We start from the raw sequence: 17,532 nt of genomic DNA on the forward strand, positions 1-17,532 counted from the left end.
GATAGGAGGTCGAGATAGAAAGTCGAGATAGGAAGACGGGATAGGAGGTCGAGATTAGTGTTGCTCGCGAATATTCGCAATTTGAATTTTAATCGTGAATATCACATATTCGCGAATTCGCGAATATTGCGAATATAGCACTATATATTCGTAATTATGAATATTCATTTTTTCCGCATATGCGATATGCGCATATTCGCGAATATTGAGTCCTCCCTTATTTAATGGTATAGGGAACTATGACTGGTGCATTGAGCAGGACCGTCTCGGCAGCACAGTGGATGGGAGACCACCACGGGTTTGAGTCCCGGGGTGGGACAGAGTTTTACAGTGTTGTGGTTTAATTTTACTTTCCTGGAAAAGCTGCAGAGTTGCCCATAGCAACCAATCAGATCGCTTCTTTCTTTTTTCACAAGGCCTCTGTAAAATGAAAGAAGCGATCTGATTGGTTGCTATGGGCAACTCAGAAACTTTTCCTGGAAAAGTTTCTGAGTTGCCCAAAGGAACCAGATTGCTTCCTTCATTTTTCAGAGGCCTTTTCAAAAATGAAAGAAGCAATCCAATTGGTTGCTATGGGCAACTGCACAACTCTTCCTCTACACTGGTTTTGATGAATCTCCCCCATAGAGGGAGATTTATCAAAACCTGTCGAGAGGAAAAGTTTGAGTTGCCCAGAGCAACCAATTAGATTGCTTCCTTCATTTTTCAGAGGCCTTTTCAAAAATGAAAGAAGCAATCTGATTGGTTGCTATGGGCAACTGCACAACTCTTTCTCTACACTGGTTTTGATGAATCTCCCCCATAGAAGGAGATTTATCAAAACCTGTCCAGAGGAAAAGTTTCTGAGTTGCCCATAGCAACCAATCAGATTGCTTCCTTCATTTTGCAGAGGTCTTGTGAAAAATGAAAGAAGCGATCTGATTGGTTGCTATGGGCAACTCAGCTGCTTTTCCAGTAAAGTAAAGTTAAACCACAGTACTGTTTCACTCTGTCCCACCCCGGTACTCGACCCCGTGGTGGTCTCCCAGTCCACTGTGCTGCCGAGACGGTCCTGCTTATCTTACTGTTTAACATGCCGTGAGATCCCCATAGACCACAATGGTCCTATTGGTTTCACTGGGCAAAAAATGCACTAGTTAATGCACTAGTCATAGTTCCCTATACCATTAAAGAAGGGAGTACTCGGTAGAAAGAAATAGAAGGCACTCATGATTTTCGTTGCTGTGCAGGTTTTCTTTATTTCGGAGTGCTTAAAATGTCCATGAATCCATATGCGGGACGCCGGAGCAGAATCAGGTTAAAACCGTGATAATAGCCATATCGCGCCTTCTCTTCGGCGCTTCATCAGACCACACCTAACCTCAGGTGAGTGAAAAGGTAAATACCTGATATCACGTGACACCCCAGGGTAGGGGCGTTTACATCTTTATTTAAACTAGACAAGAAGTTAAAAACAATAGAATGTAAAGAAACAGTAATTAACCTGTACTTCTCATCGTAACAGACTAAACAACACAATACATAAGTGCCGGAGGTATTATTCTATTTAGAGATACGGAAGGATTGTTTGTAGCGCTCCTAACTATAAATGCTCATGTCAAGGCGGTCGTTCAGACCGAGTCCGCCTTGAGCATCCGTCTTTAAGATCCATTTGGCTTCTCTCTGTACAAGTCTATCTATCCCTTCCACTCGTTTAACTTTTTCCAAGCCAAAGAATATTAGCTCTGAAGTTGAGCCTCCATGTACTTCGTTAATATGAGCAATAAATCTCGGGGAACCTTTACCGGTTTTAACCGACGAAATATGTTCCCTAAAGCGAGTGTGGATTGCCCTAACAGTACATCCAATGTAAAACCTCTTACAGGTACACAATATAACATACACTACATGATTGGATCTGCAGCACATAACATCCATAAAACTATGAAAAATACCACCTATATTGGCACTCTTATCTGTGCAGATGTAATTGCACCATTTGCAAGTCCCACATTGATAGTTTCCGGGATTTAAAGTTTTACCCAGCCAGTTTTCTTTCTTATTCATTTTTAATTTGCTGGAGACTAAATGGTCCCTAATAGTTTTTTCTTTTTTTTTTTTTTTTAAGGTTATGAGCGGAAAGTTACCAGTGTACTCTTTTAAATCATTGTCATTTTGTAACAAAAAAATGTTATTTCTGATAGATTTTTTGATTGCTTCAGCCATCGGACTAAATTGAAAAGAAAAGCACAGTCTCGGGTTATTGGTCTTTTTACTTTGTGCACATGACAGTACTTCATTCCTATTTTTCTCTTCGATCTCTTGTGATTTTTCTCTTCTTTTCAATTTTATTTCTCTGAGGAGATCTTCTCTACTTGTAATCAACGCTTTATTTAATATTTCTCTTGGATAGCCTCTCACCAAGAGACGATTTATTAAATCATTTGCTTGTGTCTGAAAATCTTCTTCTTTACTATTAATCCTTCTCAGGCGCAAAAATTGCCCATAAGGGATTGCAGATTTTACGTGGTCTGGGTGGTAGCTACGGTGATGTAATAATGAATTGCATGCTGTTGGTTTACAATAGCCCTTTGTTATGATTTTGTTGTCCTTCATCATGACCAGGACATCTAAAAACTCCAGTTTGCGTTGACCTCCTTTATAGTTGAATTTTAAATTCATTTTATTCTCTCTATTTAGAGTAGCTACAAACTCAGTGAAGGATGTCTCACCATCTGTCCAGATGATGAACACATCGTCCACAAAGCGGCGATAACAGGCAATGTGTCTAAGAAAGGGGTTATTATCAGTGAAAATAGATCTTTTTTCAAAAATGGCCACATAGAGGTTGGCAGGGTTATACGCGACCGGTGTACCCATTGCCACTCCTCCTACTTTGGTATACCACTCGTCCCCGAACATAAACACATTGCCCGTTAGGATAAAATCCAATAAGTCACACACGAACCAGATATATTCTGGACTTTTATCAGATGGCAACAGGTGCTCCCTTATGGACTCGATAGCCCCTGCCTGCCGGATACTAGTAAACAGGCTTTCAATGTCGATGGATACCAATATACTGTTTTCTGGCCAGCTCAAACCTTCCAAGGTGAGTAAAAATTCATTGGTATCCTTGACTAATGCCGGTATTTCCGCAAGCAGGGGATGCAGAATCCAATCAAGGAATTTTGATAGGGGTTCTGTGAGTGACCCCACCCCGGAGACAATAGGTCTCCCGGGTCGGGACACAAGTGTCTTATGCACTTTTGCCCAAAAATACCAGTTAGGTATTTTCGGTTGTGGAGGTAACAATTTTTCTGCGGTTTTATTAGATAGTACATTTTTTTCAACGTAGCACCTCAACAAGGACCGTAAACGATTTATTAATTTTTGTAACGGGTTAGAGCTCAATTTACAGTAAGAACACGAATCACTTAATTGCCTTTTGGCTTCAAATAAATAATAATCTCTATTCATCAGGACTACATTGCCCCCCTTATCTGACTTTTTGATGACAAATTCTTCCCTCATCTTTCATTTTTCCAAGGCAGATTTTTCTTGTGATGTCAGATTTGGGGGGGCAATGGGGTACCTGAGGGCCTTAATTTCCTCCTACACTCGCCGAGAGAACAAATCAATGCTACTACCGGGGGCCACCGGGGGGCAAAAGTTAGATTGAATCCCTCCGGTGAACTCCGGCACTGATATAAAATCATGTACAGTGTGAGAAGTATTCTCATTTTCTGACAGCAAGTCGATCAGAGAGTCCAGTGCTTCTAATTCAGCCTGAGGGGCTGACTGCAATACTGAAAATCCTAATGGTCCAATACTGACCGGTATTTCTCCCTCAGTGTGTATGGGCTCTCTAGTCTTGCTGTGAAAAAAATGGTTTATACCGATTTTGCGCATAGAGTGATGAAAGTCAATCTCAAACAAAACAGGATCAAACTGGTCAGTAAGACAAAAATTAAGTCCCTTGGAGAGGACTTAACCCCTTAAGGACCAGGCCATTTTATACCTTAAGGACCGGAGCGTTTTTTGCAATTCTGACCACTGTCACTTTAAACATTAATAACTCTGGAATGCTTTTAGTTATCATTCTGATTCAGAGATTGTTTTTTCGTGACATATTCTACTTTAACTTAGTGGTAAAATTGTATGGTAACTTGCATCCTTTCTTGGTGAAAAATCCCAAAATTTGATGAAAAAAAATGAAAATTTTGCATTTTTCTAACTTTGAAGCTCTCTGCTTGTAAGGAAAATGGATATTCAAAATATATATTTTTTGGGTTCACATATACAATATGTCTACTTTATGTTTGCATCATAAAATTTATGAGTTTTTACTTTTGGAAGACACCAGAGGGCTTCAAAGTTCAGTAGCAATTTTGAAATTTTTCACAAAATTTTCAAACTCACTATTTTTCAGGGACCAGTTCAGTTTTGAAGTGGATTTGAAGGGTCTTCATATTAGAAATACCCCATAAAAGACCCCATTATAAAAACTACACCCCCTAAAGTATTCAAAAAAACATTCAGTAAGTGTATTAACCCTTTAGGTGTTTCACAGGAATAGCAGCAAAGTGAAGGAGAAAATTCAAAATCTTCATTTTTTACACTCGCATGTTCTTGTAGACCCAATTTTTGAATTTTTGCAAGGGATAAAAAGGAGAAAATTTTTACTTGTATTTGAAACCCAATTTCTCTCGAGTAAGCACATACCTCATATGTCTATGTTAATTGTTCGGCGGGCGCAGTAGAGGGCTCAGAAGGGAAGGAGCGACAAATGGTTTTTGGGGGGCATGCCGCATTTAGGAAGCCCCTATGGTGCCAGGACAGCAAAAAAAAAACACATGGCATACCATTTTGGAAACTAGACCCCTCAGGGAACGTAACAAGGGGTAAAGTGAACCTTAATACCCTACAGGTGATTCACGACTTTTGCATATGTAAAAAAAATATATTTTTTTTTTACCTAAAATGCTTGGTTTCCCAAAAATTTTACATTTTTAAAAAGGGTAATAGCAGAAAATACCCCCCAAATTTTGAAGCCCAATTAATCCCGATACAGAAAACACCTCGCATGGGGGTGAAAAGTGCTCTGCTGGTGCACTACAGGTCTCAGAAGAGAAGGAGTCACATTTGGCTTTTTGAAAGCAAATTTTGCTCTGGGGGCATGCCGCATTTAGGAAGCCCCTATGGTGCCAGAACAGCAAAAAAAAAACACATGGCATACCATTTTGGAAACTAGACCCCTCGGGGAACGTAACAAGGGGTAATGTGAACCTTAATACCCTACAGGTGTTTCACGACTTTTGCATATGTAAAAAAATATATATTTTTTTTACCTAAAATGCTTGGTTTCCCAAAATTTTTACAATTTTAAAAAGGGTAATAGCAGAAAATACCCCCCAAAATTTGAAGCCCAATTTCTCCCGATTCAGAAAACACCCCATATGGGTGTGAAAAGTGCTCTGCTGGCGCACTACAGGTCTCAGAAGAGAAGGAGTCACATTTGGCTTTTTGAAAGCGAATTTTGCTCTGGGGGCATGCCGCATTTAGGAAGCCCCTATGGTGCCAGGACAGCAAAAAAAAAAACACATGGCATACCATTTTGGAAACTAGACCCCTCGGGGAACGTAACAAGGGGTAATATGAACCTTAATACCCTACAGGTGTTTCACGACTTTTGCATATGTAAAAAAATATATATATTTTTTTACCTAAAATGCTTGTTTTCCCAAAAATTTCAAATTTTTTAAAAGGGTAATAGCAGAAAATACCCCCCAAAATTTGAAGCCCAATTTCTCCCGAGTACGGCGATACCCCATATGTGGCCCTAAACTGTTGCCTTGAAATACGACAGGGCTCCAAAATGAGAGCGCCATGCGCATTTGAGGCCTAAATTAGGGACTTGCATAGGGGTGGACATAGGGGTATTCTACGCCAGTGAATCCCAAACAGGGTGCCTCCAGCTGTTGTAAAACTCCCAGCATGCCTGGACAGTCAACGGCTATCTGGCAATACTGGGAGTAGTTGTTTTGCAACAGCTGGAGGCTCTGTTTTGGAAACAGTGGCGTACCAGACGTTTTTCATTTTTATTGGGGAGGGGGGTTGTATAGGGGTATGTGTATATGTAGTGTTTTTTACTTTTTATTTTATTTTGTGTTAGTGTAGTGTAGTGTTTTTAGGGTACAGTCGCACGGGCGGGGAGTTCACAGTAGTTTCTCGCTGGCAGTTTGAGCTACGGCAGAAAATTTGACGCAGCTCAAACTTGCAGCCGGATACTTACTGTAATCCTCCGCCCATGTGAGTGTACCCTGTACGTTCACATTGGGGGGGGGGGGGGGGGAATCAGTGCAAAACTACAACTCCCAGCATGTACGGTCTATCAGTGCATGCTGGGAGTTGTAGTTTTGCAACCGCTGGAGGCTCCGTTTTGGAAACAGTGGCGTACCAGACATTTTTCATTTTTATTGGGGAGGGGAGGGGGGCTGTGTAGGGGTATGTGTATATGTAGTGTTTTTTACTTTTTATTTTATTGTGTGTTAGTGTAGTGTTTTTAGGGTACAGTCACACGGGCGGGGGGTTCACAGTAGTTTCTCGCTGGCAGTTTGAGCTGCGGCAGAAATTTTGCCGCACCTCAAACTTGCAGCCGGATACTTACTGTAATCCTCCGCCCATGTGAGTGTACCCTGTACGTTCACATTGGGGGGGGGGGGGGGAATCAGTGCAAAACTACAACTCCCAGCATGTACGGTCTATCAGTGCATGCTGGGAGTTGTAGTTTTGCAACCGCTGGAGGCTCCGTTTTGGAAACAGTGGCGTACCAGACGTTTTTCATTTTTATTGGGGAGGGGAGGGGGGCTGTGTAGGGGTATGTGTATATGTAGTGTTTTTTACTTTTTATTTTATTGTGTGTTAGTGTAGTGTTTTTAGGGTACAGTCACACGGGCGGGGGGGTTCACAGTAGTTTCTCGCTGGCAGTTTGAGCTGCGGCAGAAATTTTGCCGCACCTCAAACTTGCAGCCGGATACTTACTGTAATCCTCCGCCCATGTGAGTGTACCCTGTACGTTCACATTGGGGGGGGGGGGGGGAACATCCAGCTGTTGCAAAACTACAACTCCCAGCATGTACGGTCTATCAGTGCATGCTGGGAGTTGTAGTTTTGCAACAGCTGGAGGCACACTGGTTGTGAAACACCGAGTTTGGTAACAAACGCAGTGTTTTGCAACCAGTGTGCCTTCAGCTGTTGCAAAAGCTACAACCCCCAGCATGTACGGACAGCGGAAGGGCATGCTGGGTGTTGTAGTTATGCAACAGCTGGAGGCATACTACTTTGGCTGGGGATGCTGGGGATTGTAGTTATGCAACAGCTGGAGACACACTGGTTTGCTACTTAACTCAGTGTGCCTTCAGCTGTTGCAAAACTACAACTCTCAGCAGTCACCGACAGCCAACGGGCATGCTGGGAGTTGTAGTTATGCATCCACCAGATGCACCACTACAACTCCCAGCATGCACTTTAGCTGATTGTGCAAGCTGGGAGTTGTAGTTACACAACAGCTGAAGGTACACTTTTCCATAGAAAGAATGTGCCTCCAGCTGTTGCAAAACTACAAGTCCCAGCATGCCCATAAGGGCATGCTGGGAGTTGTGGTGGTCTGCCTCCTGCTGTTGCATAACTACAGCTCCCAGCATGCCCTTTTTGCATGCTGGGAGCTGTTACTAAGCAAAAGCAGGAGGCTGTCACTCACCTCCAACGATCCTCGCTGCACCAGGTCAGTTCCTCGTCGTCTCCGCCGCCGCTGCTCCTGGGGCCCCGATCCCAACAGGGGCGCCGGGGATCGGGGTCCCCAGCACCCAGGGTGCACGTCCCGCACCCGCTCACGTCCTCCGGAAGAGGGGCGGAGCGGGTTGCGGGAGTGACACCCGCAGCAGGCGCCCTGATTGGTCGGCCGGTAATCCGCCCGACGAATCAGGGCGATCGTGAGGTGGCACCAGTGCCACCTCACCCCTGCTGGCTCTGGCTGTTCGGGGCCGTCGGAGACGGCCCCGAACAGCCTGTAATTCCGGGTCACCGGGTCACTGGAGACCCGATTGACCCGGAATCCGCCGCAGATCGCTGGACTGAATTGTCCAGCGATCTGCGGCCATCACCGACATGGGGGGTCATAATGACCCCCCTGGGCGATATGCCCCGATGCCTGCTGAACGATTTCAGCAGGCATCGGGGACCGGCTCCGCTCCAGATGGTTGCGGGGGGCCGGTAAAACACATGACGTTCTCATACGTCATGTGTCCTTAAGGACTCGGAAATGGAGACGTATGAGAACGTCATGTGTCCTTAAGGGGTTAAGTAGTCACCTCATCAGTGAACCGATCCAACCAGCTACCTTCTACATTTTTGGACTTACTTAAGTTCCGGATCAGAGCACGAATTAACGCTGAACCGTTACTGCTGAGGAGCGTCGTATACCAGGAATGGATTTTGACGACTTGAGTGGAAATATCATGGAAGACACAGAAAGTACACTAAATGCCGGGCGCCCTGATGCAGATACTTTTTTCACTGTATGCAACAGCAAGGACGCACTACAAATCATGAGTGCTATAAATCTCGAGTACCGAGTAAATAACTTATCTGAAAAACTTTAAAATCACTAAGATCTTATGAAGAGTGTGGACGGGTCCCTCGTGGACTCAGGAACTATAAGGAGCCCTCTCAGTTCACTGATGATAGAGAGTTCCTGACTGAATGGTCAAAAGTTCATCTAGACTACTCCTTAAATATGTTAAGATTAGTCATTACAAGAACTGAGAAAGAACATGAGATGACTACACAGGAACTCCTCAAAGCAAAGACAGAATTGAGAGTGCGCCTTCCTGAGCCCCAGTATTCAGCGTTCATGAAAAATTTGGAAAAAAAAAACTTACATCTATACAATCCCTCATTAAGGACACAAAAAGAGACAAGTTACTATGGGATAAATTAGATTTCGACACTGACAATGTATTTTCTTTCGCTACCTTTAAAAAACGTCAAAAGAGGGGAAAGATTAAGTGGAAAAAGAGCGACTTCTGGACAACTGAATTGGAGTCCAGTGAATCAGAGAAAGAAAAACCGCATCATGCACAAAAAGGGAGACCCAGAGCCCCGACATCGGCCCCTTTAGGAAAAGAAGACAAGGCGAGGCCAGAGCAGAAAACATAGGGATAAAAAGGAAAAGTGTCTCGTGGAGGAAATAAAAGCAACCGAGACTTTAGCTATAATCAATCTCTCTGATTATGTTTTGGATGAGGCGACTACTTCAGTCCTCTCCAAGGGACTTAATTTTTGTCTTACTGACCAGTTAGATCCTGTTTTGTTTGTTACCGCACTCAACCACTACTCATGTCTGTTGGAGTTCATCATCATGAACATATTGAATTTTTTGTGCTACCCAACTGCACTTCTGAAATTCTTCTGGGTTTTCCCTGGCTCCAACGTCATTCGCCTAGCCTCGACTGGGTCACCGGGGACATTAAGAGCTGGGGATCTTCTTGCCACAAGCGATGTCTCCACCCAGTTTCCTCCTGCCAGGTCTCCATGGCTACTCAATTGCCAGGTCTTCCTAAGGCCTATCAGGACTTTTCGGACATCTTTTGTAAAAAGCAAGCAGAGGTCTTACCTCCACATAGACCCTATGACTGCCCTATCCACCTGCTCCCTGGTACCACACCGCCCCGTGGTAGGATTTACCCACTTTCCACCCCGGAAACACAAGCTATGTCTGAGTACATACAAGAAAATCTCAAAAGAGGTTTTATCCGGAAATCTTCTTCTCCACCTGTAGCTGGATTTTTCTTTGTTGCTAAAAAAGATGGATCACTCCGCCCTTGTATTGATTACCGCCGTCTCAATAAAATTACCGTAAAAAAAATGCTATCCTCTGCCTCTCATCTCCAAACTCTTCGACCGATTGCGAGGTGCTAAGATTTTCACCAAACTTTATCTAAGGGGCGCATATAACCTCATCCGTATTCGAGCAGGCGATGAATGGAAAACTGCCTTCAATACCAGAGATGGACACTTTGAATACCTAGTCATGCCTTTTGGTCTATGCAACGCTCCAGCAGTCTTTCAGGACTTTGTTAATGAGATTTTTCGGGACATGCTGTACTCATGTGTGGTAGTCTATCTTATTGACATCCTCATTTTTCCCCCAACCTAGAGGAACATCGCCTTCATGTTCGTCAAGTGCTCCAGCGACTACGCCAAAATCAACTTTACGCCAAAATTGAGAAGTGTCCATTCGAACGCAGCAAGCTTCCCTTCCTGGGGTACATTGTGTCCGGACAAGGTCTTCAAATGGACCCTGATAAACTTTCTGCGGTAATGGACTGGCCTCGTCCCACTGGCCTGCGAGAAATCCAAAGATTTCTAGGATTTGCTAATTATTATCGTCAATTCATTCCCCACTTCTCCACCATTGTTGCTCCTATTGTAGCACTGACTGAGAAAAATGCTAATCCGAAATCCTGGCCGTCACAGGCGGAGGAAGCCTTTAATCACCTCAAAGTCGCCTTCTCCTCTGCTCCAGTCTTGTCCAGACCAGATCCTCAGAAGCCCTTCTTCCTCTGTTGGAGCCGGCGCTGTTCTCCTACAAAAATCCGCAAAAGGAAAAAATTTCACTTGTTTCTCCAAAACCTTTTGTTAGGATTCGGCTAGCTAGATGTGGATCCTCTGTGTCAGTGAGGGATTGTCGTGGACCGTGTCGGTGGACCGGTTCTAGGGTTGCTACTGGTTTTCACCAGAGCCCGCCGCAAAGCGGGATGGTCTTGCTGCGGCGGTAGCAACCAGGTCCTATCCACCGGCAACGGCTCAACCTCGCTGACTGCTGAGAAGGCGTGGGACAGAAGGACTAGGCAGAGGCAAGGTCAGACGTAGCAGAAGGTCGGGGCAGGCGGCAAGGTTCGTAGTCAATGAGGATAGCAGGAGATCTGGAACACAGGCTTTGGACAACACTAAACGCTTTCACTGGCACAAGGCAACAAGATCCGGCAATGAAGTGCAGGGGAAGTGAGGTAATATGGACAGGGAGCAGGTGGAAGCTAATTAGGCTGATTGGGCCAGGCACCAATCACTGGTGCACTGGCCCTTTAAATCTTAGAGAGCTTGCGCGCGCGCGCCCTAGAGAGCGGAGCCGCGCGCGGAAGAAAATGACAGCCGGGGACCGGGACGGGTAGGTGACTTGGGATGCGATTCGCGAGCGGGCACGTCGCGCTATGCGAATCGCATCCCCGCCGGCAATGTCAGTGCAGCACTCCTGGTCAGCGGGTCTGACCGGGGCGCTGCAGAGAGAGAGACGCCGCGAGCGCTTCGGGGAGGAGCAGGGACCTGGAGCGCTCGGCGTAACACCTTTTCACCTCCAGAAAAAAATTATTCCATTGGAGACAGTGAACTATTGGCGAATAAGTTGGCCCTTGAGGAGTGGAGACATCTTCTGGAAGGATCCCTTCATCCCATCACCATCTATAAAGATCACAAAAATCTGTCTTATCTCCAGTCCGCCCAGCGGCTAAATCCTCGCCAGGCTAGATGGTCTTTGTTATTTGCCCGTTTTAACTTTCAAATCCATTTTCGTCCCGCAGACAAGAATGTCAGAGCTGACGCTCTATCTCATACCTCCAATGCCTCTGAAGCCGAGACCCTTCCTCAGCACATCATTCCCCTTGAGTGTCTGATCTCTTCTGCTCCTGCTTCTCTGGTACCTGTCCCTCCAGGAAAAACTTATGTTCCTCCACGTCTTTGCCTCCGGATCCTCAAATGGGGCCATTCCTCCCATCTGGCTGGTCACGCTGGAATAAAAAAGACTTTACAGTTGATTGCCAGACACTATTGATGGTTCTCCTTGGAAAAGGATGTGACCGATTTTGTACGGGCCTGTACAGTATGTGCACGTGACAAGACCCCTCGTCAGAAGCCTTCAGGTCTTCTCCATCCGCTGCCGGTGCCTGAACAGCCTTGGTCCCACATAGCCATGGACTTCATCACTGATCTTCCTGTATCCCATGGCAACACTGTCATCTGGGTGGTCGTTGATCGTTTTTCCAAAATGGCTCACTTTATTCCGCTTCCTGGCCTTCCTTCTGCACCACAGTTGGCGAAACAATTTTTTCTGCAGATTTTTCGTCTCCACGGGCTTCCCACGCATATCGTCTCGGATAGAGGCGTTCAATTTGTGTCTACATTTTGGAGAGCTCTCTGTAAAGATCAAATAAAATTTCTCGTCCTCCTACCACCTGCAGTCCAATGGACAAGTGGAGAGAGTGAACCAGATCCTTGGTGACTATCTGCGACATTTTGTCTCCTCCCGCCAAGATGATTGGGTTGACCTGTTACCCTGGGCTGAATTCTCGTACAATTTCAAAAACTCTGAGTCATCCGCCAAATCTCCGTTCTTTGTGGTGTACGGCCGTCACCCGCTTCCCCCCCTCCCCATCCCCACTTCATCTGGAGTTCCTACCGTAGATGAAGTGACCCTGGATTTCTCCACTAACTGGAAAGAGACTCAAAAGTTGCTCTCACTGGCCTCTTCTCGCATGAAGAAACATGCGGATAAGAAGAGAAGAACTCCTTCTGTCTTTGCCCCTGGTGACAAAGTGTGGCTCTACCTCGGGCCATTTAGAGTCAAAAGTCAAATCAACCCTGTCTCCTAAAAGCTTCATCTTCCTCCTTCTCTTCGTATTCCTAACTCCTTTCATGTATCCCTTCTCAAACCTCTCATTCTTAACCGCTTTTCCCTCAAGGTCACTGTTCCTGCTCCTGTCACTGGGTCTTCTGATGTCTTCTCGGTAAAAGAAATCCTCGCCTCCAAGGTCGTCAGAGGTAAAAATAAAAAAAATTCTTGTTGACTGGGAGAATTGTGGCCAGCGAAGAGAGGTCTTGGGAGCCCGAGGACAATATCCTCGACAAGGAGCTCATCCATAGGTTCCTGGTCTCCAAAAAGAGGGGGAGACCAAAGGGGGGGTACTGTAACGCCGAGCGCTCCTGGCCCAGCTTCCCCTGCAGAGCGCTCGCGGCGTTACTCCTCTGCTTGCAGTGCTCCGGTCTGCGAGTCTGACCGGGAGCGCTGCTCTATGTCCCTCGGCGGGGACGCGATCCCCGCGGCGGGACGTGCCCGCCCACGGGTCGCATCCCGTGTCTCTTACCGGCCCCGTCCTTCTGCTCAGTCCCGGCGCGCGCGTGCCGGGTCTCTCAGATTTAAAGGGCCAGTGACTGGTCCAATTAGTTTCTAAGCACTCCCCACTCCATAAAAACCCACTTCCCCTTCCTGTCCCTGCCGGATCTTGTTGCCTTGTGCCCTGAGAAAGCGTTTCTGTGTGTTCCATTGCCTGTGTACCCAGACCCTTGCCGTTGCCCCTGACTACGAACCGTTGCTGCCTGCCCAGACCTTCTGCTACGTCCGACCTTGCTCTTGCCTTATCCTTGTGTACCGCGCCAGTCTCAGCCGTCAGTGAGGTTGAGTCGCTATCGGGTGGAATGACCTGGGGGTTACCTGCCGCTGCAAGTCCATCCTGCTTTGCGGCTGGCTCTGGTGAAAACCAGTAACCCCTTAGATTCCGTTCCCCTGGTACGGCCCACGCCATCACCTCACTGACACAGAGGATCCACCACCTGTGTCCTCCCCACATACCAGTCCAGATCCTGACAATCACGTTCCACCGATGTCTCCAAATCTGAAACTCTTCCTCAGCACATTATTCCTCCTGAGTGCCTTATCTCCTCAGCTCCTACCACCCTTGTGCAATTTCCTCCGGGAAAGACCTTCGTACCTCCACGCCTTCGGCTCAAAATCCTTAAATGGGGACACTCCTCTCATTTGGCCGGACATGCTGGTGTCAAGAAGTCTGTGCAGTTATTTTCCAGACACTATTGGTGGTCTTCCCTGGAGAAGGACATGATTGATTTCATTCGGGCTTGTACTGTTTGTGCCCTTGACAAAACCTCACGTCAGAAACCTGCAGGTCTTCTTCTTCCTCTGCCTGTGCCTGAACAGCCGAGGTCCCATATAGCCATGGACTTCATTACTGACCTTCCATTGTCTCACGGCAATACAGTCATTTGGGTGATCGTTGATAGTTTTTCTAAAATGGCTCACTTTGTCCCTCTGCCTGGTCTGCCTACTGTGCCTCAATTGGCGAAACAATTTTTTCTTCATATTTTTCGCCTCCATGGGCTTCCCACGCACATCTTCTCTGACAGAGGCGTCCAATTTGTTTCCAAATTCTGGAGAGCGCTATGTAGTCAATTAAAAATCAAATAAAAATTTTCATCGGCTTACCACCCTCAATCCAACTGTCAAGTGGAAAGAGTAAATCAAATACTCGGTGACTACTTGCGTCATTTTGTCTCCTCCCGTCAAGATGACTGGGTGGACCTCTTGCCCTGGGCCGAATTTTCATACAATTTTAAAGATTCTGAGTCTTCTTCCAAGTCCCCATTTTTTGTGGTGTACGGCTGTCACCCGATTCCCCCCCGCCCTATTCCCTCTTACTCTGGAGTTCCGGCTGTGGATGAATTGACTCAAGATTTTTCCTCCATCTGAAGTGAGACTTGTAATTCTCTTTTGCAGGCCTCATCTCGCATGAAGAAACATGCCAATAGTAAAAGACCTCCTCCTGTTTTTGCCCCTGGTGAAAAAGTGTGGCTTTCAGCTAGGTACATTTGTTTCCGTGTGCCTAGCTGCAAGCTAGGTCCTCGTTTTCTTGGCCCTTTTAAAGTTAAAAAACAAATCAATCCCGTCTCCTACCAACTTCATCTTCAACCCTTCTCTTCGTATTCCCAACTCTTTCCATGTCTCTCTTCTTAAACCTCTCATACTTAACCGTTATTCTCCCAAGGTCACTGTTCCTGCTCCTGTTTCTGGCTCCTCTGATGTCTTCTCGGTCAAAGAGATCCTCGCCTCCAAGGTCGTCCCAGGTAAAAGATTTTTTTTAATCGATTGGGAGAATTGTGGTCCAGAAGAGAGGTCCTGGGAATCTGAGGTCAACATTCTTGACAAAGTGCTCGTCCGCAGATTCCTGGGCTCCAAAAGGAGGGGGAGACCTAAGGGGGGGGGGGTTCTGTAACGCCGAGCGCTCTGGGTCCCTGTCCCTCCCCGGAGCGCTCGCGGCGTCTCTCTCTCTGCAGCGCCCCGGTCAGACCCATGACCGGGAGCGCTGCACTGACATTGCCGGCGGGGATGCGATTCGCATAGCGCGACGCGCCCGCCCGCGGGTCGCATCCCGATCCTCTCACCTCCTCTCACCTCTCGCTGTCCCGGAGCGCTGCTCTGGTGTCTCCGGTGGGGATGCGATCCGCGTGGTGGGACCTGCCCGCGGGTCGCATCCCGATCCTCTCACCTGCCTTGTCCTCCTTCAGCTCCGTCCCGTCTCTAGGGCGCGCGCGCGCCGGCTCTATGAAATTTAAAGGGCCAGTGCACCACTATTGGTGCCTGGCCCAATCAGTTCAAATCACTTCCACACTATATAATTCCACTTCCCCTTCCTGTCCTCGCCAGATCTTGTTGCCTTTGTGCCAGTGAAAGCGTTCCCGTGTGCCTATCGCCTGTGTATCCAGACCCTTGCCGTTGCCCCTGACTATGAACCGTTGCTTCCTGCCCAGACCTTCTGCTAAGTCCGACCTTGCCCTTGCCTTCTCCTTGTGTACCGCGTCTGTCTCAGCTGTCAGTGAGGTTGAGTCGTTATCGGGTGGAACGACCTGGGGGTTACCTGCCGCAGCAAGTCCATCCCGCTTTGCGGCGGGCTCTGGTCAAAACCAGTAACCCCTTAGATTACGTTCCCCTGGTACGTCCCATGCCATCGCCTCACTGACACAGAGGATTCACTACCCGTGTCCACCCCGCATACCAGTCTGGATCCTGACAATGACACACAGCTCCATTCGGCTGAGGTGGTGGAGCCTTGGCTGTCTTAAACAGGGAGCGGCATGCCACTGGGTGATTCAGCAGGCTGGACCACCGCATCGGAGCCACGGTTTTCCCAGGCTGCTTTATGATGATGCTGCATATGTTGATGCAGGGCCATGGTGCCAATATTGGGACCCTGGTCATGCTTCACCTTCTGCCGACACATCTTGTATGTGGCTGGCTAGGTTAACATCTTCCGGATGCTTGATGAAAAACTGCCACACCGCAGAGTAGTTGATTTTCCCACCAACAGTCCGCACTGATTGACTGCTACTGCCGACGACTTCAGGAACCCCTGTTCAATTACCTCCCGGGAAGGTAAGCTGCCACAGAGCAGGTTGTCTACCCCAGGCATGTTTGGCTCAAGACTTTCCACTTCTGCCACCATGCTGACTACCAACTTTGCTACCACCTTGCTGGCTCAGCTGCTGCCTCACGGGAAAACTGAAACCCTCTTCTCCTGACGATGATGAAGCCCCTTTTGCACCCGGCTCCCAAGTGCGATTGGCTTCATCATCATCGAGTTGTGTCTGCACGTCACTGATGTCCTCCTCAGGTTCCTCAACAGTGTCTGCTTCAGGAGCCTTAACTCTCACAACACCTCCTCCCACGCCACTCTCCTCATGACTACTTGCCCACCTACCGGAGGAGGCGGCAGATTTCTCTTCCACTTCTTGGCTTGGCAGTAGCTGCTGACTCTCCTCTAGTAGATTGTCCTCACTAAATAGTGGAGCTGAACCCACAGCATAAGATACTTCTGTGGGGGAGGGAACAGCACAGGACAGAGGCAATGGGAGGACAGGGACTGCTCCCTGTTACGCCGAGCGCTCCGGGTCCCTGCTCCTCCCCAGAGCGCTCGCGGCGTTCTCCTCTCTGCAGTGCCCCGGTCAGACCTGCTGACCGGGAGAGCTGCACTGACATTCGCGATGAGGATGCGATTCGCATAGCGGGACGCGCCCGCTCGCGAATCGCATCCCAAGCCACTTACCCGTCCCGGTCCCCGGCTGTCATGTTCTGGCGCGCGCGGCTCCGCTCTCTAGGGCGCGCGCGTGCCAGCTCTCTAAGATTTAAAGGGCCAGTGCACCAGTGATTTGTGCCTGGTCCAATCAGTCTAATTAGCTTCCACCTGCTCCCTGTGTTTATTACCTCACTTCCCCTGCACTTCCTTGCCGGATCTTGTTGCCTTGTGCCAGAGAAAGCGTTTAGTGTTGTCCAAAGCCTGTGTTCCAGATCTCCTGCTATCCTCATTGACTACGAACCTTGCCGCCTGCCCCGACCTTCTGCTACGTCTGACCTTGCCTCTGCCTAGTCCTTCTGTCCCACGCCTTCTCAGCAGTCAGCGAGGTTGAGCCGTTGCCGGTGGATAGGACCTGGTTGCTACCGCCGCAGCAAGACCATCCCGCTTTGCGGCGGGCTCTGGTGAAAACCAGTAGCAACCCTAGAACCGGTCCACCGACACGGTCCACGCCAATCCCTCGCTGACACAGAGGATCCACATCCAGCTAGCCGAATCCTAACACTCCCGGGCCATGCCAACTGAGGGTTGTGTCTGAGGAACCCACCAACTGTTGACTGGGGCTGTCAGATGTCACTTG

The 17,532-nt window shown here is 47.7% G+C and overlaps 2 long non-coding RNA genes across 2 annotated transcripts in view; one reads left to right on the top strand and one right to left on the bottom strand.

Annotated features, from left to right (window-relative positions):
- Positions 1 to 1,420, top strand: part of LOC130284303 (uncharacterized) — a 102,713-nt gene extending 101,293 nt beyond the window's left edge. The window contains exon 4 of the long non-coding RNA XR_008846975.1: positions 1,230 to 1,420. This is a non-coding gene — a long non-coding RNA (uncharacterized LOC130284303). The remainder of the gene's footprint in view (positions 1 to 1,229) is intronic.
- Positions 1 to 17,532, bottom strand: part of LOC130284302 (uncharacterized) — a 58,850-nt gene that overhangs the window by 26,861 nt on the left and 14,457 nt on the right. The gene's annotated exons all lie outside the window — the stretch shown is intronic.

The sequence above is a fragment of the Hyla sarda genome, chromosome 8 (genome assembly GCF_029499605.1).
Source record: "Hyla sarda isolate aHylSar1 chromosome 8, aHylSar1.hap1, whole genome shotgun sequence".
NCBI lineage: Eukaryota > Metazoa > Chordata > Amphibia > Anura > Hylidae > Hyla > Hyla sarda.